General features: G+C 43.9%; 1 protein-coding gene across 1 annotated transcript in view; it reads left to right on the forward strand.

The window, feature by feature from the left end:
* efna5b (ephrin-A5b) overlaps positions 1–27294 on the forward strand; it is a 94288-nt gene that overhangs the window by 35259 nt on the left and 31735 nt on the right. The window lies entirely within an intron of this gene.

Below are 27294 nucleotides of genomic sequence, written 5' to 3' on the forward strand. Positions count from 1 at the left end.
CTCTCCATGCTGCGTCGCTATCTGAAGTGTCTCACTCTGTTTGGGAAAGAATGAAGCACTTAGGAGCGCGTCCTGTTCCAGCATTTTGTGACTGTTTGCACGACTTGAGACCTTGTGGATTGATCAGACTGTCGGGGGCTCTCTGTGCCATATCTCTGCCGTGGCAGCACACTGATGATGTCATAAACCTGCTCCAGCCCCTCTACATCATGGCTGACATTTTCACGATTGACGGGACTTCGAATGGGCAGAGCGCCTCACATCAGGGAAGGGATTCCATTACTGCTCTCGTAACTCATAACTCACACACACACACACACACACACTGTCTACCACATATTCACACTAAAAGGTAGACTTGAGCTAGAGGACACCCTCCCATTGGACACCCATTGTGCATGTCTGAGGAGGTGCGTATCATTCCCAATGAGGACATTCAGGGTTTTCAGGGTCGAGGAGTGTGTGCTCAGTTGGTCTCCGTGGTGATAATCGCTAGGCGCGGCCTCTGATTTATTGTCCCATCAACGGCCACAGAAACCATCAGCGGAGCGATGCAGATGAGCAGAGAGGTAACGAGATGAAAAACGACAAGAGCAACGGAGAAGTGAAAGAGAAGGGGCTGTGATCAATAGGAGAGAGTGGTGTCCATTTGGGTAATGGACAGAGGATCATAAGTGAACAGGGTCAGAAGCTGTTTCATTATCCACTCCACCCTGATCTCTGTCTTGTGTATGCGCACATCTGTGTGTGTGCATGGAGATATGAGCATGAGTGCGTGCGCATGTTTGAACCAATGTGCATGATAATGTGTGTGTGTGCGTTTGTGTGCGTGCGTGCGCCTCATATACACACTGTCAGACAGGTTGCGAGTCAGCTCCATTATCTCGCCCATCAGCTCTTTTTTTCTCATCTCGGCCGTGTTAAGTGAATTAGAACCGAAGGAGAAGCGGCTGATTAGACAGGCAGCGTGAGAAGCTGACACAACTTTAAAGAGAGCAATAAGATGGTGTTTGTCAAACGTCCACAGTATAATAACAATATCATCCTCGATCCATATGTCCGATTCGATTCGCCTTGCTTGAACCCTCACAGCTTCATCATGCACACACAGCATGGGCACACCTGCACTTACTCTCATTCACTTCTTCTTTTTCTCTCTACTCTGCGGCTTGTTCAGGTGCACAGGAGCATTTGCATGTGTTTTTAAGATGCAGGTTAAGTTTTCCAAGTCACCTCCGAGAACCCCGTCTCTCTGCAGCATCCGCTAACTGATCCTGCCTTTTTGCAGCAATGCTTTGAAGTGTATTTGCATTGTGACTGGCTGCCAGGTGCTCTCTTTTCTTCCTCTCTGTCTCACTCTCTTCTTCTCTTCTTCATTCTCTCTCACCTTTGTTCCCTCCTGCGTTTTTTTCCCCCCTGAATCTCTCTCCTTGTATCTCCCTGACTCTCCTTACCTTTTCTCTGTCACCCCATTTATCATCCTAGCCTTTTCTTCATTTTTTTCAATACTTCTGTTCACTCACTCCCTCCTTTCTTTCTTTTTTTTTTTGCCTCTGAGCCGAAAATTGACTTAAATGGATGAGGTCATGGAGACCTGTCAACACTGTGATCATATGGCTGCTACCGGCTCTGCTAACAGCTGAGGATGCGCTTTCAATGGCAACTCTGTGTTTTGTAATCTCAGGAGAAAATTGAGAGATTAATTTGCTGGAAGTAAGAACCGGCTGATAGGCAGCTATATGGAAGGTCAGGAGGTAAGACAATCCCATGTATCAGGACTATGGATATTAGAATATAAACAACCTGTACATTTGAGGCCTTAAACAAATAAACCCTGAACTGATCTTGGGTTCAACACCCCCTTAAATCCTACTCTCATTACTGGTGTGTCTGGTTATGTGTGTGTGGTCACAGTTTGTCAGACTAGGGTGTTGTACCTTTTCAACACATGCCGAGACATCAGAGACATCAGCCTGTGAGAAGGTGTTGATTTGATCCCACACCCACAACCCCAATACACACATGTGAACACACACACGTACACACACTCTTTATCTGCTGGGGGATTTCCCTTTCAGCCCAGGAGAACTGTAGTTAATGATTTTCAGACACAGATAAGATCTCCCTTGTCTCACATACGCCATGCAGGTAAGATGTTAATATAGCGCTCCATTTCTGTGTGTTTGTCTGAGTATGCATGCCTGTTTCTTAGGTTAGGGTTGTACATGTTAATTCTATTTTTTATTTTGAAGTTAAAGGTCCAATTTGTAAGAATTCCCAATGCTTTGGGATGGCGGCTCGACCAGCTCACATGGAGCTATATACTTTACGTCGAAAATGCTCCAAACGGTTCAAAATTTGCTGGTAAAGAGGTATCAGTGAAACATTGTGTATATTTATTCACAGTACTCAAGTTGTACACCCTCGTCAGCTTTCAATTAGGCTATTACTGACTCTCTCAGCGCTCCTTTCATCTCTGTGGTTCTTACTTGACATACACTGCTGTTGTTGCTGATACGTTGATGACTGCCTCCACTTCCTGAGCTTCCTCTAGTCCATTTCCTAATGAAAACACTACACTTCCCGTGGCGCGGCTCTTCTCTGGAAGTTATGTAATCCATATGTCGATAATAAGTGTTTGGTGTGTTGTCTTGTCTTACCACTGGGCGGTGACTTAAATCTTTAGCATGCTAATGGATTAATACAGTTAAAACCCGGGACAGCAGAGCCTGTATCCTCTAACAGAACCATACAAACCTACGTCTTCACTAAACTGTGGATTTACGCAGAGAGCTAAAGTGGGAGCTGTTTCACACTTCTTGCTTAATTACACAGGTCAACATTTACTTTAACAACCAGCAGTGAAAAATCTGACAGTTTGGTGCCAAGTTGTTGCTTTGCTTGCACCTCTGTGGGAGTTGTCTGTGGAGAAGGCAAGAGAGAGATAGAGCCAGATTGTGCATTGCATGGAAAAGTAGCCTGCAGGTATTTAGACAGAACTAGCCTTTGCTAATGGTGGTTTTCACACAACATGTGGCTAGAACGACTCCTAGTAAGATACTACAACTCTTTATGTCACCTCCAGGTTCACGTAGAGTTGCCTCAGGCTACTGTTGTTTAAACAGGCTGATGGCTAACAGCATGTGTGTGTTGCAGATGAGGTGCATCTGCTTTTTAATGTCCCCCACCGTCTTCTAAACACTCCACACACACACACACACACACACACACACACACACACACACACACACACACACACACACACACACACACACACACACACACACACACACACACACACACACACACACACACACACACACAGTCTCCCTGTCTAGATGGTTATAAATGGCCGGGTGTGTGGTGCCTGCAAGCTGTCATTAGGAAGCCATTAGGAGCGTGCAGAGGAAGGACAAAACGAGACTGAACAGACCAGAGGAGGAAGCATGCAACTGAGATCATCTTGGATCAGCCACACAGCATCCTCCTCCTCTTCCTCTTTTCCTCCTTCATCCTCTCACCCTCTAGCAAACTAGAGGTGCTTGGCTAATGGCTGCCACTCCTCTTTTCAACCCAGGCCCAGGCCCCCGGCGCTGCTGTCAGACAGAAAAATATACAGGGAGGGAGGGGCGATGGGTGACTGGAGGGGAGGAGAGTGGAGACAGATGAGGATAGAAATCTGGTAGAGCAAAGGGATACTGATATCGTAAAGTGGAGAAAAAGAGGGAAACATGCAAGAGGAACAAGTTTTTGGGGAGTAAGAGTGGAGAATAAGAAAGAAAGAGATTTTTTTGGGCCTTGTGATTTTACAACTGCCCTCTTGTGTGACAAAAAGCAGCAGATGGGTAGAGAGGGGAGAAAAATCAATGGTGTGGCTTTCTTTTCCTCCTCTTCAAGTTTCTCTCCATCTTTCTGCACAATAGAAGAAACAACCCTTCCCTTTTTACTGGCTCGCCTTTATCCAAAATCATCTCTTTGTTTTGGCCCTCTGTTTGAGTCAGAGATTAAGTAAAAGGACAATACACAGGTACAGTGAATCAGAGCGAGACACTGAGAGGAAGAAAAGAGGGAGAGGGAGCAGAGAGAGAGGAGTAAATAAAAGCTTGTGAATAGCTGCTTGAAGCGTGGACACAGGGTCTCCTAGCAACCAGGACCAGCTATGCATTTCTTCTCTCTTTGTTTGATTTCCTTTAAAAGACTGAGGACGAGGACAAAATACACTTTGATTAGGAGACGGGTACTGTGGTTCTCTATGGACCAGAAAAGAGACAACAGGGATTTAGTACTTCTTAGAAGGCCTGGCTATAGGAGAAGATGGGATGAGGGGAAGAGAAGCAGAGGACTGGAAGTGGATAGTATATAGAAAGGGGGGGGGGAGAAAAGTGATGGAAACCAGGACACACCCTGCTATGAGAAAGGAGTTGGACCTGTCTTGGGATGATGTGAGGGCTGAGGCAGAGCAAAGGAATGTAGGCCAGACAGTAACCCAGAACAGACATTTTGGGACGAAGGGGCGATGAGAAAAGGGTGGAGGTGAGGATTGGGGTGGAAGGAGAGCAAAAAATGTCAGCTGATGATCCAGCGCGATACAATCCAGTTAGAAACCCCCAAGGTGATGTCAGCAGAGGTGGAGGGGTTGGATGGGAAAGAAGTTGCAAAGAGGTAGAGTAGAGAAAGGAGGTTGGAGGGATGAGATGAAGAGGGAGGAAATGGAAATAGGAATAGATTCAGAAAAGACAGAACAATGCAAGGCTGCCCTGGTTACTCTTTTCAGATTTTCTTCCTTCGTCTGTGCTTTTTCCTGATATGCACCACACACAGGCACACACATTGGTTGTGACAGTGAAACCAGCCATCGCACAGCTGTGGCTTCACTCCACAACAACCATGATCAGCCACATAAAGTTCTGTTCGTCTTCCCATCGATTTTCCATGCATGGTGTCCAGCAAGGAAAATGAGGATAAATGGCTGTGCGTGCATGTGCATATGTCTGCATTTTTGTTCAACTCGCATGCCTTTTTATTTGCACTATATGCAATATGTACATGCAGACGTGTAAGTTTTGGCTTTTGTTGCAAAAGCAGTTCCTGTAATACAAACTGTGGGCGAGGGAACTCCTCTGGGACACGATGAACTCCAAGATCAGAGGAAAAACCATCTGTATATATGAGTAAGCTTATGTGTAATCGCTCTGTGTGTTTAAGTATTCATCTCATCCAGCATGAGGGGATAGTGTACATAAGTAGAGGACTGTTTCCTGCAGGAACAATAGATAATAGGATCAGAAACATACAGTAAACAGCAGTTAATAAACACACAGGACGGTTTTTGGAAGAATTACAGACAGTCAAAAATTACATGGCAAATACAGCTCACTATAAATACCACTTTATATCAATGACGCCCCCAAGTCGCTTAAAAACAGTATGTCATGTGTTGATAAAGATGGTAAGTTTCGGTTGGCGTTGAACAGAAGTCAGACAGGAAGGAGATCAAAGAAGAAGAGATTAGATCGTATCTCAAAATTGACTTGGTGGTGCCACCCTTGACTTAAGATAATTAACATCTCCACCTGCACACAGATGGAGGGGGAAAAAAAGTGACTTGGCAGATGGATTTGAGGAGCCGAATGAAAGGCAGCCACCAGGTGTGTGTGTGTGTGTGTGTGTGTGTGTGTGTGTGTGTGTGTGTAAACGCAATGTATACATAAATGCGTTTATGAGTTTGTTTGATCGAGGGCCAGTTGTCAGAGAGGAGGAGATAATGATTACAGATGACAGCGGTACAACCTGTTTGTCAGCTGTAGAAAAAGACACGACATATCAGTAAGAGATTTATTAACAAACCTTCATGCACAGTGTGCTTGGCAGAGTTCATGAAACTATGGATACCTCACTGAGACACCCACACCTAGAATATACCTACATAACATACCAGGTACTATACCTTCTCAAGGCTTTCTACTTCAGGGCCAGGTCCTTTGGCTTAAAGAGACAATTCACCCACAAATCTAAACAAATATTTTCTCTTACCTGTACTGCTGCTAATCTGTTATGCAGGTATCAGCTGTAGAGATGCCTGCCTTCTCTTTAATATGACAGAACTAGATGGCACTTGGCTTATGGCAGAGGTAACGAAGTACAAATACTTCATTACAGTACTTCTACTCTCTCTTCTCTCGGCATTAACGTTAGCATCCTGCGTTGTCACGAGCATCTATGGATCATAATAATAACTAGTGCCATCTAGTTCTGTCATATTGACATGAAAGCTGACACCTCTAAAGCCGATATCTACAAAACTTGGCATCTCGCGCCCCAAAAATCTTGGTGGATAAATAGCACTACAGGAAAAAAATATGTATTTTGGATTTTGGGGGTGAAATACCGCTTTAAACAATGTACAGATCAGTTTAATCAAATACTATTTTGCTGTAGACAGACATGATACAGCAAAAAGTCAACTTACTTGGCTAACACTCCTTTCCCACTAATTAAACACATACCGCATATTTAACATGCTGCCACACAATGTCGTGGTCACCAAGCGGATGATTCACATATGTCAAAGTGACATTGCGCCGCTGTCTTGGTGTGTCGAAGGGTGGATAGCCAAAAGACACACGCAAAAGAAGAATGAAGAAGAGATGAGGGTGCATTCCTGTGTAATAGCCAGCCGGCCTGCCAGCCCTTGTTCTTGTTTACCGTAAACACCCTCATGCCAATCACTCTATCGTTCTTTCCCTCTCAGTGCTGTGACTCCGAGCCAGCATGTTGCCCTGGGCGAGTTTCAGACATTGTGCTTGCACTCGCATGCAGAAACATTTGTTGATACACGCAAGGCAGGCCTCGCTCGTGTACACTCACACGCATGCACACCCACGAAGAGAATTTTATTTCTACTCCCACACAAATTGTCCTTGTACTCGCGTCATGATAACATATTTTTGAAGGGTGCGCAGGAACGAGGAAGGACTCCTGATGGGAAGATATATGATCTCATACGTGCATGCTGCAATCCCCGCCAGCAGTAAGTCACCTAATCAGTGGCCCCGAGGACATAACCGTCTATCTACCTGTCCTGCCATGTAACAAAGTATCAACCTGTCTTCCAGCTGGCTTACCACTTCCATTGTGGGTATTTGGATATTTCCAAGGTGTTGTCGTGCTGTCTTGGAAGTGTGAGACAGTTTCCTGACAGGCAGACCAAAGTTGCTGGAGGGCATGGCAAAGAAGGAAAGCATTGTTTGACCAGGTGTGTATAGAGGTGTGAGGGAAAAGAAGACAGTGAGAGTAGAAAGCGCGTGTGACAGATTTCTGTGTGAGGCACGTGGCTCTTGAGGCATCAGGATGGTGGTTGATCCAGCATGATGATGAACCATGATGGATCCACACAACACAGGGCCCAGTAGCTGCTCGGGGCTGCTCTCACCAGAGCTGAGTGAAGGGAGGGGGAAACAGCCCCCGGCTGCGAGCCGACACAGAGCCAAGATGGAGAGAGGACACTTGGGGCATTTGTTTATTTATTTCCTCCCATATGCTGTATCCTCTGCAATGCTACAGTGAGTCAGCTCAATGAGGCATAAGGTGAATGCTCCATCAACTCTCTGAGGATGGGCGGGCATTTCTGCCACAAGAGCAGCTTACTCAAACTTCCAGCATAGAAAGTGGCCCTTTGGAAGGTTTTGGATGGGAACAAAGCTTTTTTGGCATTACACTTCAGGCTAGTAGACTTGTGTTGCTCTTTTAACCCGCTGTCCAGAGCTCTCTTCACAATGCAGAGGCTGAATATAAACAAAAAAGCAGAAGCCACAGTGTGGCATAGTGATTCTGTTTGACGCAATTTCAACATAACAGGTGACTAATCTGGCAACAGACATGAACCTAAGCTACTTAGCGGCGCACAGTACAGCAAACTTCCGTGTTTCTTTGAGGCTGCCGGTGTGACACATCGCTTCTCATCCCCACACGTTCACACATTAGTTATAGTCTCTTATGTTAAGCTGTGTGTGGCCCTGAAAGAGAAAGAGTCCTCTAATGCCCCGCAACTTGAGAAACTGTAACAAAGCCATCTCATTACCAAACGCCCTTCTTTGTGTTTGTTTACGCCATATGGAGCGTTTGGAGCCAGAAGGGTGAAAGAATGTTTCAACTCATTTTACATCCCAAATACTTTTGACCTTCTCATTGAAATTTAATTTCAAATCATACCTCTTATTTGAGCTAGTGGGTTCACTGGTTCACATTAGTATGTACAGCAAAAGGCCAGGGAGGGGTTGCATAGGGAGAAAGGATTAGACACATACGCCTACTCACACCTGGAAGCTGCCCATTAAGAGTATTTAGCTAAGCATCATGTTCAAGGACAAGGGGCAGGCGGCTCTCAGTCCATCTGTGTGCAGATTTTTTAAATATTTTGCATTTATTTGCTTATCTACGCAAATGTCATACATTGCACATGGCTTTTTATCACTTTCAATGGTTGAGTTTGCATGTTTTAAGACAATTATACAAATCATGTATAGTTCAAGTCACAGCCAGAGATTTTACAATGTAGACTACATTTTTTTTTTTAAACTTATGAGCAACACAATACCCGAATGTAAGACTTGTGAGACTTTTTTGAAATTCTCTCAGGTAGATTTCCTCAGTCGGAAACTGATATCCAAGAATTAAGATTCTACTCCCAAACTAGAATTTTTACCATGCAAGAAATCCACCAAACTCATTATCCTTTTCACATCATGTATGTTTTCTCTCCAGAATCGATTTTACAGCACAGCTCGTGAATGTAATGCTTTTTGGCAGCTGACTCTTGAATCTTGGATGTTGAAGTTTGCTTCAAGCAGGCAAACACCAAACACCAAGTCCATCCAATAACCAACGTGCTTTGCTTATTGGATGACTCTTATGAGCTGTTATTTTGATAAGGGAAGGAGAAAAAAAAAAAAACTTGGATGCTTCAAAACAGTTCTTGAAGATTTTTTTAATCACATCCTTCCCTCTAAAGGTTCTAACTGTCCTTGTAACTGCTTTAAACACAGAGTTTAGTATAATCCTTTAAGACTACACACATAATTTTAAATCCAGTCAGGATTAACAATTTAACTATCGACTGTGACAGTTATGTTTCATATGTTGCCTAGTCCACTCTTATCCACACTGCCTTCATTCAATCCACCATTCCCGACTGAGTTTGAGTACAATAATGCCCATCTTCTTTTGCTTAAAAAGATGTCAGTCCCTTGAGAGGTATTCAATTCCAGCTGAGGATTTAGGCAATCTCTGCTTGTAATAACAAAAACCTCACACACAGTAGGTATCTCGGAGGCAGAGAACTCTCAGTTCATGAAGCATAAAGCTGCAAACAGCCTGCAACCTCCGTGGAAGCAGTTCGAACAGGAAGACAAAATGAATTCCCGACGGCTAAATCAAATTAGCCTGCGTTCAATCACAATCTGACAGATTTGACCAATTTGAAGTGGAAATGAGAATAAAGTGGGAAAAAAGGGACAATAGAAGAGGACATCTTGTCATTGTTACACAGCGAGACAGCAGTGGAAGTGCTCTATGATGGGAAACAGTTCCACGTTCAGATGGCGCTCTGCAAGTTTTATGAGTACACTGTACTACGCTATGTGTGTGTGTGTGTGTGTGTGTGTCTGTATCTGAGTGGGAGGCAGCGCTTATGAGTGTGAGCGTTTACATATGTGTATCTAATGAACAGTAATTTCATTTAGAGAGCAGTTAGATGGGCGGTGCAATCAGGCATCCCATTTCAAAACTCTTTCCCCCTAGGTCACTCGCTCACACACACACACACACACACACACACACAACACACACACACACACACACACACACACACACACACACACACACACACACACACATACACAGGGTGACTCCATGACTCTAAACGCATACAGAATAAATGTCTCCTGGCTATTATCTAGCTATCTAATTATTCCTTTTTTCATTAAATGGGTAAATCAGATTCTAATTAGCTAGGCTGTCATTCAGTGGCCAGGGAGCTAGAGATGGTGAACACCCATTGGACAGTATAACTGAGTGTGTGCGTGTGTTTGTGTGTGTGTGTGGGTGATAGCATATGCTCTCCTCTCTGTCCCTAGGGCGAGGTAGAGGTCTCTGGTAATTACTGTTGTTGCACCAGGAAAGAATGTCGGCAGAGAGCAGGAAGGAAGCCAGCGAGAACCAATCAGGTGTTAGACCTCTGATTAAAGCTTCTCCAGTCGTATCAATATGCACAGTTTGAGAGGTGGAAGTGTGAATACTCTGAATACATGTTTATTAATTCAAGCAAAACCGTCATTCAGAAAAATAATGCACATTTGCTTGACGTCCACAAAACAATATCTGAATCCAGATCACGTCGTAAGAATTACCGCGTGTGTGTGAAATGCTGAAATTTCTGAATGACTGTCTTCCCCAATTTGCTCTGCTTTGTTGTACAACTTTTTAGGAGTGGGTAAAGGAGCCATCAAAGGAAATAAAGAAGAGAAGAGGATTGTGTAACATTAACCATGGCTCCTCTGACTAATTGGCCCTCAAGAGACTCACAAGGAGGACACTTTCTTCTCATTCCCATCCTGCAGCAGGACCACCGGTCTCACTCTGCATCTAACTCGGAGCGGGAATGCAGTTTGCTAGGCTTCGGCTATTAAGGGCATGTATTTGCGTGAGTTTGCGAGGCTGCTTCGTAGGATTTTTGTGTGACGGCATTCCCTGTCTGATTGGATGAGGCGCTGCTGTTTGTCCAAACCGGTTTGAATTAGTTGAATTGATGTAAAACACTTCAGAAATTACTATCTTCCCCCAGATAAGATAAACATCAACTCATCAGGAATTCCAGCCCGGCACGACAGAACAAGCCTGCCAAAGTTTCCCATCAGCAAACCTTGTGCAGAATGTCAATGTCCCTTACTACTGATTCGGATTCTAATCCTAACCCAGGCCCCTTCACTCTGGGGAGCTACTAAAGATTTGTTTGGGAGGCTTTTGAAATTTGCAGGACCTTTGCGTTTGGCTCCTTGTGTTGTGCCTGCCTGGTGTTCTAAGTTTTAATTGCGATGGGGGGAAAAGAAAGAGAGAGGACCTGTGCTGTTTCAATGTGTGCATATACGTGTGTCCCGTGTGTGGTGTGACAGTGTTTGTAAGTACTGGTGGGAATTTGGATTTGGTCTAATTGAGAACAAAAACATTCCTGCATAATGTTCAGTTCTGAGCATCACCACTCAAGACTCTCTCTCTCTCTCTCTCTCTCTCTCTCTCTTGCTCTCTCTCTCTCTCTCTCTCTCTCTCTCTCACACACACACACACACACACACACACACACACACACACACACACACACACACACACACACACACACACTTCAGGCAGTAAATGGTGTAGGAGGTAGGAGGAAGTTTGCATGGCTGTCTTAATACGTTTGTTTAGCCATTTCTGATACAGAAACAACATGCAGCTTATCCTATATCTTTCAGACCGGTTGGTCATTGTTTAAAACACCAGAGGGTCGCAAGCCCTAACCCTACCCCGACCCCAACCCTTACAGTTAACGTTTTTTAAAATCAATACCAAAATCGTTGACTTGAATGGTAGTTTTTGTGGCTTAAACTCAACCACACTTTCACCGTGCTATGGCAGACTAGAAGGCAAGGCATTCTTTGCATAAAGCATCAGTTCTACTGTCAACAACAGGGCTGTGCTCTAAGAGTTTGCATCTTGCAGAGCCATGTTCAGAATTTTCACAATATGGTTTCACAGCTACCGGCACCATTCTTTCATTTCACACCGTAAGAAATCACCACTTGCACTGCACTCTCCTCTCACATACCTGCTTCAAGCTGCCTGCATTTGCACTGCACGAACACAGAATCCTTCTTTGACCCAGACAGATTGTGTTCAGATAGCAACACCTGCACCCCGCGCATCACTGTATAAACACTGGCTGTGTGTGTTTGATCAGAGGACACTGTATCTGTGCAGTACAGCGGTTGACCACAGTCCAGCACAAAGTCTGCTTATGATTCAAATCCGCCGGGGAAGAGACGAATTAGCAAGAAACACAGAGTGTTGCAGACGACCGAATTGGTGATTTTGCAAAGTGCTTAAGGGATGAGTCATTATGTAAATGGTTACATTTAAAGATATTGTTCACTTGTTCAAGCTGCTTTTTCTTTGCTTCAGAGTAGAAGCCTTTTGCATTTTTAGTGATTATCTTTTCCTTTATAAACACTGTTTTAGCGCTGCCCAGATGAATCATTATAAACAAAGATAAAAAAGTAACTTTTGCTTGCACTCCTGGTTGCTCACTTCTCACACAGTTGACGTCACCGTTTAAGTGGTCCTCATTTATACATGCAAAGGTTGTGTGTGTGTGGTTTTGGCTGAGATTGTAGCTCATGAGTCATTTTATGGAGGATAAGATTTTAGGACATGACGAAAGAGGGGAGCGATCAGGTAGATGTTCCTGCATCTTTTGTTTTCTTTCTTTTTCCCATTTTCGGTGATTCATCCCCGAAAACTATCTTGTGACAGAAAAGACCAAAAAATGCGCTTTCTCTTTTTCCTCCCCTGTTTATTTCTCTCCCTCTCTCTCTCTCTCTCTCTCTCTCTCTCTCCCTCACTTCACTCCTCTCCCTCAGTTCTGTGTGGGTGTTCTAATAGTCCGGCCAGCTCACCACATCTGGGCGCCGTTTGAAAGTACACTGTTATTTCGGCAATTAGGCTTAAAAACAAATAGAATACCTTCTGTTTATGCTTACCAGTCTCTGTATATAAATGCCAATGCACAGACACGCACAAACCCCTCCCTCTCCTCATACAACGCACAAACACACACACACACAGATAATGACAGTCACTGTTTATGTTTGTCATCCATTTTTCACGGCCAATTAGGTGAAATGGAGAGCATGTCTCGCTCAAACCTCAGCTATGGCAGGAAATCTCAGGCTTTAGAGGATGCAGACAGAGGCTTAGAGATGAGCTGGGAGTGCAGTAGATCAGGGTGCATGTGCAATTATGTATGCACACTTTTGTGCACCCTTCAGAAACAGACGCTGACTGTTGTGTGACGCCGTTTACACGCGTGTCTCTGTGTGCGATGCTGCACAGGCCTTTTGCAGTGTACAGTAAAGTTTCATCAGTTTTGGACTCACACATCAATCACAGCAGATTAGCTGACACTTCTCCTACCCACACTGCTCTGCTCCCTGCCTGCAGGCCCTGACTGATAGGTGGGTGCTAGAAAAACAAGACACACTTTCGCCCGATAGCAAACAGAAATACAAGGTCTCTCTCTCTTTCTCTCGGGTGCACACACACAAACACACAGACACACACATCCGTCCTCCTCCCTTGCTTATTTTCTTTTTCTCTGTCTTTGTTTTTCACTCTCTAACTCAATATTTTTTCTGCCCACTCACTGGATCAGTCTATTTTCATGTATACGATTTCTTGTTCACGTGTGTGTGTGTGTGTGTGTGTGTGTGTAAAATTTCGCTGGTTGTCGTGTGTCTCCGTGGTGGCTCGTCGCCCACTGGGCTCGGTATCAGGCTGATCAAATGCTCAGCACTCTGTCTGCCTGATCACACAGGCAGACGAGCGGATCCCCGATGATGGGAGCCTCAAGATTACAGTCTGCTCTGGACCAGCGCCCGGTTCAACCCCGAGGCTCTGCCCAGCTGGGACCGATGGATAGATAGACAGGTAGTGGATAGTTAAGAATGTGGACGGCATAATTGGCTTGAGAAATAGTCCAGTATACATTTTCACCATGATATCGATATTTAGCTTCAGCATTCACTTGACCTGCTAACAGAGACGATGTCCTAGTTGTCGTTGGTAAAGGATTAGTCATCATTGGCTTGTACTACAGAATCAAGCTGCACTAGTTTTGTTGTTTTTTTTGGACACGTAGGAGGAGAAATGGAAACTGAAAAGGGCTGAAAATGATGAAGACTCAGCAATCATAACAAATAATCTGGCAGCTTTTCTCTTCAGTACCACAGTGTTGTTGTAGCTTCTGAAGTTTCTTAACATTTGAAACTTCCTACTTGCAAAGCCAACATTACAGCTTACTGTGCTCATGAGAACTTTGACTGCTAACTAGACATGTGAGCAGATCCTGGGCATGTTAGGCCTGGATTATACTCCCAAACAGACAGGTACACTGATGTTTGAGGACACCGCAGACGCGTAGTTGTAGTTCTGTTGAGACTACTTTCTCGAGTTCGCTTGGAGAATGCATTCCACACATGCGCAGATGTATTCTGTAGCTTGTTGTCATGTAGTGGAATAAAAAAGCAGCAGACTAATGTTTGCACAGAGCCTATGCGTTCACCCTAGCAGACCCTCATGGACGCAGGAAGCTCAGTCGCTAGCTGTTATCAAAACTCATGACAAACTCTTCAGTTTCCATGGTCGTTTTCCTCTGGATTCCTCTTTTTCCTCCTTTTACTTGCATGAAGTGGTGTCATAAAACCTTGCCATAATACCACCATGAGTAGTCTGTTTGTGTGCACCTACTTAGTACATCTATCAAGATAAAATAAAGTGTCTGAGAGCCAGCTGGAAAATTTTTTAAAAGATCACAAAGCTGTAATCGTGATTGCTTTTCTTCGCTGTTACAAAGTTCACAGTTTTGAGATACACGGTTCCCTCTAGACAGCAGCTGGCACACACACTCGCTTGAACAACTGCAGCATTTGAGCTGTAATAGACACAGTGAGGAGTGATATGGATGACAGGTACTATGAGGGAACTGTCACTGTGACCATGACTGGTCTACCCCGCAGCAGTCATATAGAGACACGAGTGGCGGTGCTTATGTTTATCGGATGTTTATAGCACATGATCAAAAGTCAAATTTCCTCATTAAAGGCTGAAGTGCGAGCTGACTAATCATCTCTGCAGGAAACGAGATGAAAAGAGAATCATGGAGAAATGCTGAGAGATATCGAATATTACAATAATGAGAACCACCTGCTGAGCTCTGCAAGTCCCTGTGGTGGAAACAAGGCCAATCATATTGTAATCTCTCTGCACGGTATGGCGTCCTCAGTCACTTGAATCATATTCTTTTGAAAGTATATAGCCTTACACACACACACACACTCGCCCGTGCACACACCTGTAGACTGTGCATGCTATTGTGTCTGACTTGGTTCAGTAGACCAGTAATATCAGCCCATGGGACCAGCTAACATTGGCAGACCACACAGGGTGAGGATATGTGTCAGCACTGTATTTCTCTCTGTGTGTTTGTGCATTTTTGTGAGACTACACCCTGCCTTTTCTTGATTAATGGAGTGTGAAGGGATTATGCTGATTCAGTTCATAACTGGGGCACGGTGACACAGTCATTACACAGGTGAGTGTGAGTGTTCTAGTCTGTGTGTGTGTATGTGTGTCCTTGCATGGCTGTTTTCCACGCACAGGCAGGTGAATGGAGATGGCGGAGCAGTGAAAACGTCCCAGTCCTTTTGTCCTCTGTGCCAAAGGCAAACATGGCAGAGAGCTCTCACTAATCCCCTCCTCTAGCCTTATCTAAACTACACCTGAGAGCAACGGAGAGGGGAGAAGAAAGGGGAGGTGAGGAGAAGGGAGAAAGAGGTGTGAACAGAGACAGATAGAGAAGAGTTATGGGGAGAAGTAAAATTGGATAGATGAAGAATGAGTAGAGGGAAGATGGAAGGAACAGTGGAATGGCATGCTGATGGGCGATATAAGCGGTTTTGACGATGAGAAGGAGACACAAGAATAGAGTCGTGGTGTTAGGAGAAGAAAGCTTAGTAATTGTTATCTGTACGTTATCAGGTATGAGAATCTGCAAGTAATCCAATATCAATTTGTTTCCTGACTGTCTGACAATGTTTAGCAAGGAATATATATTAAGCATGATCAGTTTGCAAATGCAATGGCTACCAATGGGAACACAATCCCTAAAATCAACTATTGTTGCCTGCGTCTTTACAGAAATAATGCAAAAAAAACACCTTTTTACAACCAAAGAGTGCCCATTAGCCATTTTTTCCGTGCTTGAGAAAGGACCAAGAAATGCTCAAACTTGCATGAGGTGATTGGTTGTGAGATTATCTAATTATGTCCAGGGACATTTTGGTCTGCACCTGCTGGTAACATCCCTTGGAAACTGAAAATGATTTGAGAAGGGACCAGACAAATACGCATTTGCGAATTAGTTTGACGATGACGCTCACTAAAGTTAATCTTCGATACAAAGGCCAGTACAGTCACTGATTAGTCCATTGCTCAATTTGTCAGTCTAAGGGTGTAACATGGTGGTTGGCGTTTACGATCATAAGATAAAATAAGTATGTGTTGATATAAAAACTTTGCGGTCCACCTGTCAACAGATGCTGATTCATTATTACACAGAGATGACATCACCTTTTCCCAAACTGCCCCACCTGTTCAAACCGGTGACAGGTGTGTGTCGAATTTCTGTCCTAATGTAGGACCCCACTGCTCATAGTAAGAAGCAGAATGAGAAAAGAGATCCCTTAGAGTTTTAAAGTGACACAAAAAATAGTATCGGTTTTCATTGAGATAAATTATCATATTGATTATTGTTCTGCCCCAACATGTTTACCAGCACCGGTGCCAAGCATAAGAACGTTAAAACAGGATTGAACAGGTTTTTATTGTTGTGAATCAACAGAGAACAAGAATGTGAGTCAGTATTTAGATTAAGATGAGCAAAGAAGGCTGAGGAAAAACATCGCCAGCTTTCTTTCCAATTTCCTGAACCAGTTAAGTGAAACATCTCCTTTTGTTTGAGCAATGCTATGATGTGGGATTTTCTTAGCCGCTGTGATAAGGCTTCAGTGAAATGCTAAAGCAGTCATGTAAGCCTGAACAGAGGGTACAGCGTGGAAATCTGACAACATCATTGATGTTTTCAGCTTGATTTAAATGAGTATGTAAGGCTTAACTCGAGTTTTGTTTTGTGGTGGGTTTTTTTCCCACTGAACGTGCTAACCTGCTCCCCTCCTGTCACAGACACAACAAGCTAATAGATTATCTCATTGTGTTTCTGGAGGCTACTGAAAGCTAAGGATGGATAGAACGGCAGAAAGAGGCAAACGATTAGATGGATGATGCAGTTGGTTGTGTTGGGAGGACACAAAGGAGATTTGTCTCCCTCCTTCTTCCCCGCTTCTGTCGCTCTCATGTTCTTCCACTCATCCCTGTGTGTGTGTGTGTGTGTGTGTGTGTGTGTGTGTGTTCACTCTGCTGCCTGCCAGTTGAAAGTGTGGAAAACAGGAGCTGCGTCATGGGCATTTTACACAGATCAACACCTGCACACACCCCACAAACTAGGCATGTGGAAGACAGACAGACAGACACCATGTGGAATCCAATAAAGATAGTCCCAGCTGTCTGTCTGTCTGTCTGTCTGTCCTCTCTCCAAGTCCCCACACCAATAATCCTCTTTTTGCTTCCACAGAGTCTAAAATGCATTGCAAAATGCACGCATGAGTGATGTGTGTGTCCTATTACTATATTTTTTTTATTTTGTCGTGCCTTAGACCCATGTGATAGCATTCTTCCAGGATATGCATGTTTTTTTTCTCTTCAATAACACTCCCCTCTTTTGCCTCAGCTTGGTAGCAAAGTGGGCAAAAGCTTGATTTATATGTTGGTGGAGCAAAGAGATGGAGAAACATCACGCCTCAACCAGAAAATACATGCTATTTTAACAAGTGTGTGAACCCACAAACTGCATGTCTTCATGTGCCAGCCTGCATCTTTAACCAATCTTCCAGTGTGCCTACCGCTCTGGTGTCAAAGTGTGAATTATGTTCGGCAAACAGGACGTGGCTTCAGAGAAACATGTCATGGCAGATCTTGATATCTTGTCATCTGCATGTTTGTGCGTGCATGCATTTAGTGTCTTTTTTTGTCTCTTTCTTTGTGTGTCTGCACGCTGGTGTGTGTGTGCATGATGAAGTGCCAGGCAATGAGTTGATTGGCCATATGTCTGCACAAATGAGCTCTTTATTTAATAAGGCCGGTGAACTAAATTGTCATTACTGTCAACATTTAACTGTGGTCCTCCCTGCCAGATGGTATTTGGTAATATATCACAGCGATGAGCTCTCTCAGATTACTCTTTTTACTCATTACACCATGAATCCGTCCCAGATTAGAAAATGGTCCAGTTTTCACTCGCAAGATTATCTTGAAGTACCCTTCACATAGTGTAAGTGACTCTTGAATTTCTATTCATGCTGTAATTTTACAGATTCTCCAGCATTATAATTATACGTTATAGCTTTATATTTGATGGTTTGTAGCTCACTGATCATTTTTAGATCATGTTTTGAGCACTTGAAAACATCTTTTTCTCCTACACTGTCAGGTATTAATTAAAGGAGACATGTTCTGCTTATTTAAGGTTCATAATTTAACTTTGGGTTAATACTGGAATAGGTTTACATGCTTTAATGCTCACAAAACACATCACTGTATTCCCCCTCTGTCTGAAACGGTCTGTTTTAGCTCCTGTCTCTTTAAGGGCTCCCCCTCCTGTTTCAGTCTCCTCTGATCGGTGACCTCACACATGCCTGACCCAGCACTGTATTTAACAACAGAGCAACTGTGCTAAATACATTCTTACATGCCAAACTAGCTGCTAGGCATTAATTATGCAAATGTGCGACATGCTGATGTAGTGTGATGTCACAAAGTCACTTAATTCAAGGCGAGACTACAGACGAGGCGTTTCAGGAGCAGTGTTTTCTGTGGGAGAGAGGAGCTTCTGCTGGTGCAGACTTTGCCCTTTTTTTAACTTTCAAGATCTTTTACATGCACAAGAACTTTTATAACACACTAAAGGACAGGAAAAAAAACGAAAATAAACATAATAGGTCTCCTTTAAACTCTATGCTTTGGCGCTTTGCTGGTGACTTCAGAATAACTTGAATGAAAAGCAGCAAGTTATGCAACGTGCCCTTCTGAGGTAAGTATACGTTTCACAAAACCAAAATACCTAAAGTTCCCTAATGATCTGACGAAATTACCCAAAGTCATTATACTTCGGAACAGTATTTGATTAGATGTAGCTACATGTAATTAACTTACAATTACAGTGTCTTAGTCGAGGTATTCGCTGTGTTGCTTCAACTCACATCACATCGCCTGGCATAATTTCCTTCCTGATGTTGGCTGGGTGATATGCTGCTCAATCTACTGCTGAATATACAGGACCACGGATGAAAATGTCAGGCAGGTTTGTTAATGATTGCGATGTCCCAGACGAGGTCAGGAGCATGGGAAGGCAGTTAAACGTGGGCGCGTCTGTCCTATCGCAGCACCGTCTAGCAGCCGCTTTCAGTATAGGACAGAAATTTAGTAGAATAAAATAAACGTTCTCGATGCTTTTGAGCTCATTCGCGTTTGTACATAATATGTGTGAAAATGTCTTCAATGTTGCCTTCTGTCACTTTCTCCTGCAAATCTCTTAGAAACCACGACAAGGAGGGCTCCCCACTGTGCGTGCATACACATTTGCCTTTGCATTATGAGAGTAGTAGGAGGATGCATAAGTGTGATATAATGACAGGGAGAAAGTGTGATAGAGTGGCAAGACGGAGCGTGAAGTGGAGATCCACAGAGGGAATATATGGACAGATATGTAGAGTTTCAGGCCAGAAAGACAGTCTGCTTGTGAGGAACAGAGTAGAAAAATAGACGCAGAATAATGTGTATGTGGCGATCTGTTCAGGTGTATCACAATGTCTCGCTCTCAGCAGTGGTCCTGGCATTTTTGCAGGGTGTGTAAGGCTGTGTCATATGCAGTGTCTGTCTTCTGTCTGCTTATCATTTCTTCCTGTCCGAGCCCTCTCTGTACTCCTCTGCGACCATACATTTTTGGCAATACTAATGGTCACACCATTATATCTTCACGTAAAGAAACAGAATTGAGTGCAAGCAAACAAAAGGAAGAAACTCTGCCTCCTTTCTTGCTGTTAAGGCAATACTTCAGCTGCTTATCGCCCTGCCAGAGGAGTTTACTCTCCGATTTTTTATTTTTTTTGTTGCCTTGGATCAATGTGAGGATTTAAAAAGATATCACTAAAAGAAAAGTAACAAATCCTCTCTGTGAGAGCGGAAAAAGTGAAAGGAAGACATCCTAATAAACCATGCCAGAGTCATAACAAATTCAACCGCAGAGTAGGAATCGGTTGTGCCTGAAGTGGAGACGTGCTGTGGGCTTGGCAGTTTTGGCATTGGGTGCTTTTTAATGCAGCGTGTTGAGAAGCGCTCAAGAGACGAGACAAAAGTGCTCGTTTGATGTGGACGGAGTTGGTGTAATTTGGCCCTTCGATTCATTAGAAATCTTCTTTTCATTTGATGGTTCATGTCCGCTCTTGCCGTCTTTCTTTAATGGTATGATGTGTGTGCAAAAGTTTCCATTCATTCATTCAAGAAAATTTGGAACATTTTAACTTTATCTCAGTTTTTTTGACTGTCTCTCTCTCTCTCTCTTTCTCTCTGCCCTCCATCCCTCTGTCTGTCTCTCCCTGATGGGGGTTAAGTGTTCAGGTTAATTGCAGCCCTAAGTGGAGCCTCACTGCAGCTAAAGAGGGAATTTTCACACCATCCTCGATGTCCTTTATTCTTTTTTTTCACACCGTCATCCGTCCTCTATTGTTTCAAAGCGACCCTCTGAGAAATACAGTGGGTAACTTCACATCCCTCCCTCTTCCTGTCGCGCCGTGTCTCTCTCTCTCACACAAGGTTACTGGCACATTTGCTGTGATATACGGTATTATATAAGTTTCCTAAAGCTAATGAATATTTAAAATTGCGCACAGAGCTGTGTCATTACTGCTGTTTACAGTACTTTGAATGTCAGCGGAGTGGCAGTGAAATCCTCGTAGCTTACTGTAAAATGTTTCGAGCTGCAACACCAAACAACAGCCCGTTCTTTCTCTCCTTGATGTCTCCGTCTCTTGTTTCTTCCCTCTCATCTGTCATCCATCGTGTGCTGCCAAAAGACAGCCAGGAGGCAGGGAATAGGAGCGGTGGTAATAACAGGGAGGAAAGGAAGGAAGGAAGGAAGGAAGGAAGGAAGGATGGAAAGATAGATAGAGAGAGGAAAGGGGAAGCAGTGTGTAATAATTGTGCGATGGAGGGGAGCTAAGAAAAGTACAGAGCGATGGTTTTCACCTGCTGCGCTGCGGCCGTTCAGAGAGCTCAGGTGTAGTTTTAGATGGTCTTAAATTTTGGATTATGGTGGAAAAAGAACATCATATATTATGAATATCCGTGTTTTATTTTAGGGTTGATGGAGATTTTGGTCTGAGCCACCAATGCTACCCCTGTGTGTACTGTAGGTGCATGTACAACAGGTCCATTTTTCATTTCTGTTCTCTTTCATGATAGATTATTTTGAGAGTCGTTACACGGAAAAATGTTTTGTGCCGTTTATACATTCATATATGCTGAATATAGAGATTCCTATAAATGCAGCCGTGTAAATGCTGTCAGGAAGGTTTGAATTTGCCCAAGTCTGCTAAGCTGCCGCCTGCTGATCGAGCCCAGCCCTCTGCCACCACCTTACATTGGTTGATTGTCATATATGCATAGAAGGTGGCAGACAGCAAGTCATTTTGTACAAGTCTCAAATAAGTCTCAAGTCTTTTTTTCCTGGGCAAGTTAAGTCAAGTTACAGGTTGTGTCAAGTCAAGTCGACTGGAGTCCTTGGTTAAGGCAAGTCAAGTCCCAAGTCCCAAGTCCCAAGTCAAGTCACTTCCCCTCCCAAAGATTCTGCAGTCTTACCTGCCATTTTCAATCTTTATAAGAAGAAAAGACAAGGTGTCAGAACTTGTCTTATAATCATATTATTGCCCAATTTATGTAACTGGCTGAATGAATTGTTTTTGTATCATAACTGACAAATCCACAAATCATTTTGTTAAACTTAAAATGTATTTATTTCTTAATTTCTTAAATTACAAAAACAAAATCCCTCCCCATCTCATTTTAAACAGTGACATACTGAGAGCCAGATGGTCTAAAAAAGACCCAAAAGACTTAAATGAACACAGACAAGTCATTCAAGCCATCGTGTCTCAAGTCAAGTCCAGATGCTTTAACTTCCATGCCAGGTCTCAAGTCATTTATTTTCTGTCAAGTCAAGTTACAAGTCGTCAAAAAAAGTGACTCTAGTCCAAGTCACAATTACTCAAGTCCACATCTCTGGGAGGTGGCAACCCAGTCGCCAGAATAAATCTTAGCAATCTATGTTTTCTGCAAACCATGGATATGTTGAAACTTTATGCTTAGTTTTTTTGTTGCGATGTTAGATTTCTCCATGTTTACTTCTCAGTTTCATGCTGTGACAACAGGGCTGGTAGGGACATTCAGAAAGAAGTAATTATTTGTGTATTAGGTCAGTTTGATTTGGCTGTGCCTTGTTGGCGTTACATATTTATCAGTATTTCATTCACAGTATACCACCGATCAGCTCTGGGTCATGCTGCTCATTAGGAATACATAAGTGGTAACGCTCTTGTGTGATCCTTACTAAGGGTCGATCAGACATGGATGGCTTTGTGTGATACTTCCAACCAAATTCCTTTCGTGTTTTTGTTTAGTTCCTGTATCTGAAGTGTGCTGCTGTGCTTCTGAAAAGATGAACTGTGGATTTATTGGTAGGCTGCACAACATCCCTTCTCTCTCTGTCTCTGTTTCTCTGTCACTTGGTGCTTACTGTCATTCTGCTTCACTTTCCGCTGGTCTTTATTTGCCTTTGTTTTTTACTCCATCTCCGCACTCACTTCCTCTCCCTCTTTCTCCTCTCTAATTCTATTCATGAGAGGTGAACACTCCATCATTCTGTCTCCCTATATCTCTGTCTGCCCTTCATTTTCTCTACACCTTTCTGCACCAGAGAGAGATGGAGGGAGGGAGGGAGGGAGGGAGGGAGGAGGAAAGAAAGAAACAGAGACAGAGAGAGAGAGGAGAGAGAGGGAGATGGACAGATTAGGTGACAGTGATAAGCGATCGATCTCAAGGCCAAACAGCCCAGGGAGGATCCCCCTCCCTCCCCATCACCTCCCCTCCCCTCCACTCTATTCTTCTGTTTTCCACTCTCCACTCCTCTTCCCTCGCTTCTTTCCCTCTAACCTTTGTTCTCTTCAAACTGACAGGGGTTCATTAAGGATCCACTTTGTGTGTATAAGTGCATGTAAGTGTGTGCATCTGTGTGAGTATGTGTACGCACACTTTTGCCTGTCTGCCTCGTTGATAAGTCATGAAGGATAGCTCCCTAAGGTGCCCCTAAAGAGCTTTTAGTGGCTTTCGATCACACACACACTCACATGCGTACACAAAAACACACACACAGGCCTCATTAGACTTTTTCACGAGCACAAAGCACTTGGTTAGAGATTGTTGGACAGTCTCTCATGCATGTTGGTTCACGTCTGTATATTAATTTTGCACACTGTTGCTTTTCTGCTCAAGCCAATGAGTGCAATGGCGGAACACCACCCCCTCCCCTGTCACACCCAACTCCCATCATCCCCCCCACCCCATTGCGCCTCAGAATGTGCCCGCCACAGCATATTGCCCTAACGAGGTTGTCTATTGATCAAGTGATGCTCTTTGTTCTGGACGCCTAAATGGACCTTCAGCCACTCTCACCAGGCCTTTATGGGAGCTGTTATGGCTTTGGCCTGATTACAATAGAAGCACTTAAAATGCTCAACGGCTGATGTTTTATGCAAGAGCACGCTTGGCTTCAGGAGTGTACGTCTGCTATATTACGGCGCTCCCTAAGTGTGTGCATTTCAGCGTGTTTTTCCTCCGGATGCTGCTTGGTGGCTGGCCATCAGTTTGTTTTTAATGTGAGTATTTGTTTAGTGTAGACGGTGATGATGAAAATCTGAGCAGCTCAAGTCAAATTCACAATTTCTGTCTGCGCAGTATATGCACGTTATATTCATGTGTGTGTTTGTGTTCATGCATACATGTTTCGAATGTGTTGCCGTGCCCTCCCGTGTGCCAGTTTAATTTAAGGCCAGCCAACTGTGACCAGGAAGCATGTGGAAATATTACCCACAATCCCTCTCACTAAATCCCAGGTCGCCCCCCCCCCCCAAACATCAGCTCTCTTCCCACGATAAAAAAGCGTTTCCAGCCAATCATTCCCTCCGCTGTTTATTCATGATGCATCCACTTCAAATATTTCACCATTCATGAGGAAATATATTGAGCCGGGCTGATGAATTATGAAAGTGTCTGTGATGTTGCATGTGCGTGCGTGTGTGTGTCTCAGACACCATCTGTAACATCAGCCAGTGAGTTTAACCGCAGCCTCGACTACTTTTGTAGTGTTTTGTAGAACACTGATTGTTTTTTGGTGTTACTTTGATCCGTTGTCATCTGTCAGATTTGCTTAAAAGAGACATGCGAGTGCTCTCTGTAGTTAAACAGATGCCTCCTTTCTCTGCCTCCCTCTCTCTCTTTCTCTCCGTCTCCATAAGTTTGCGTTTCACACGAGCTTATTTCAGCCAAACAGCAGGAAACCAGAGTCTGATATTAAACCAACTCCTGTGTGCGCCCCATGCTGATGTGCTGAACTGCAGAGATGGTCAATTAGATCCCGACATATGACTTTCATTCTTTGATAATCTCCTTCCCCTCTTCTTCTTTTGTGTCATTCCCGCTCTTTCATAGTCATATTTCTTCTGCTCACATCCCTGATAATCTTTGAAATATGATGTTTTTTTTTCGTGTCAGAAATATATTAAAAAAAAAAAAGGCTTGGATCATGTCATCTTTTTCTTCTTCTCCTTATCTTGATCTATCCTTTTTTCGTTCACTCCCCAAATGTCTGCCTGATGTTTCTGTTTCCCCGAAACAGAAACAAAAGGTCAGCGTTATTTATGGGCATTCATGTTTTTATCTCATTGCTTGAGAAGCGGCTGACTTTCTGGTGGAAAAACAAGCAGGAGATACGGCTGGATCTGTTAGCAGCTGTGTGATGTCAGAAACTGTAAACCACGCAGGTGAGGGCGTGTACGGGGATTAGTGTATGAAATGATTTGTGTTTGAATTGATCCCTAACACCTGTGGGAGGTTTCAGCCAACCCTACTAATCCTGCACTGCTGACTTGATATGGACCATCTCCTCGCACATACACACACACACACTTGACTAATGCCTCAACTGGGACATCTCACCCAGCCAACTGCATGTGTGTCCGCGATGAAGGGGCCCCTGCTGTGTCCTGATGGGGACATCAATACCAGGCGGTTTAGGCTTTCGACACACTTGCATCAGAGTGTGGAGAGAGAGCAGCAGGTGGAGAGAGATGGGCACAAAATGGAGGACAGGCGGAAGGAATAATAGCGGACAAACTGATTATTTTGTTGTAAATGTAAATATGAGCAACATCTCTGCCATAAACCTGGGATAAGGCTGAGAAATACACTCGAACAGGCAGTTTACATTATCTCAGCGTTGCAAACAAAGAATATACAATCAATTCAGCCCAAAACTGTAAAAGATTATTGCCATAATACACCATATGTACCATATGCCACGCAACATATGGGCCTAGTTTTAGTCGTTAAGTAATAATTGGACTCTGTTTTATAATACTGACTGATGGTAATTTTATTTTATGAGGTCTTGCAGTACCCAGCCGTGGTATGTGGTGAACGTGCAGTATGCTGTGTTGAAGCAGGAGGCCCTGACAGCCAGCTCAGGTCAGAGGATGAGATGAAGGAGACAGCTGGGGAGGAGTGTATGTTCAGGGATGGATGGGCGCATGGATGGAAGGCATTCTCCAACTGCGCTAACTTTAGACCACACATGTCGGTAAACCTCCCAAAACCTGTCCACAGCGTGTCACCACTTGCTACCATAAAACCCCCTTTGTGAGCATGAGTGTGTGTATGTGTCAGTGGGTATACTGGGGGAACATTTCTCTGTTTGCCCAAACCAGTGAGAGTGCACAAATAAACAGCACAGAGGGGCCAAATCGTTTGCTAGTCTAACAAATCTCGTCGCTGTGTCGAAATTTCATTTTCTCTCCAGAAGCTTATTGTTTCAATTTCCTGTTCCGCGAGGCAGGTTCAAAAGTTCACGCACTCACAGTTGGAAGTGTGAACAGAATGTAGCTTGTGCCCACCAAGACATGACCTGCAGACCTCGTTTCAATGCCAAGACCATCTCCCGTTTCCCTCCACGGGGGAAAGTCAAGTAGGCCAATTAGTTTGAATGCAGAACTAGTTTTGGTTCAGCGAGAATCAATCAAAATGTCTATTATCAGAGGAATGATTTGGGAAGGGGGTCTGTGTGTGTGTGTGTGTGTGTGTGGGCATGTGTTTGGTGGAGAGACACGTGGACGTTCTGAGCCCTGCTGAATGTATCTTTTACACTTTTGAGTGTTTCCCCGCCTGGTGTGAAGCACATACAAACACGAGAAACTATTAACACACACCCACAGCTATCAACACAAATGCACAGACATTCATATGCCCATACAGTAAGGTCACCCCCCCACACACACACTCACGCACAGGGTGGTTGTAACATTAATCGCCCGCGGCCCGCTCTCCAGGACAGCAGAACAAAGGCTCACTGAGCATCTTTTAGCTTGTTTGACGTGACACAAAGCTCCGTTAACCTGACAGAGTTCCCGCTCCGTCAAACTGGGTCTTTTAAACGGGGCTGAGTTGGGATCAAAAGCAAGGACAGGACTGACTGCTCCCACTTTGCACGGTTTGATCCTGTTTGCTGCTCTTTGCAAAGAGAAACACACTCAGTCTCTTCAGAGAGGAAACAGAGAGAGGAAGGAAAGTTCCACGGTTCGTGCAAAGTATTCATAAGCAGGTGGCATCACAACACAGCGAGGGGAAGAAGCCTTTTTCAGTCTGTAACATTTGTACTTGGAGGTCATTCACGATGGTGACATTTTCAGCTGTCATTTTGAAAATAATTTGACTTGGACCTGCTACTGTAAAATGCACAGAATAGGAGTTCAAGTGTACAGTGAGACTGCGACAAATTCCATCACGGCAACTTCAGTAGCTAGACAAGGTTGATATTAGGGCTTTTCTATGCTTTTCAAGTTGTATGCCAGATATACCAAATATGCAGGCTATGTGTGCGTGAACACTGAATAAGGTCTGTCCCCAATAAATACATTCAACACAGCCAGACCAAGGCTACAGTCATGTAAGCCATTCATAATGAGAGCAATACAAGGATAACTGCAAACT

Source organism: Pagrus major, chromosome 5 (assembly GCF_040436345.1).
Source record: "Pagrus major chromosome 5, Pma_NU_1.0".
NCBI classification, from domain to species: Eukaryota; Metazoa; Chordata; class Actinopteri; order Spariformes; family Sparidae; genus Pagrus; species Pagrus major.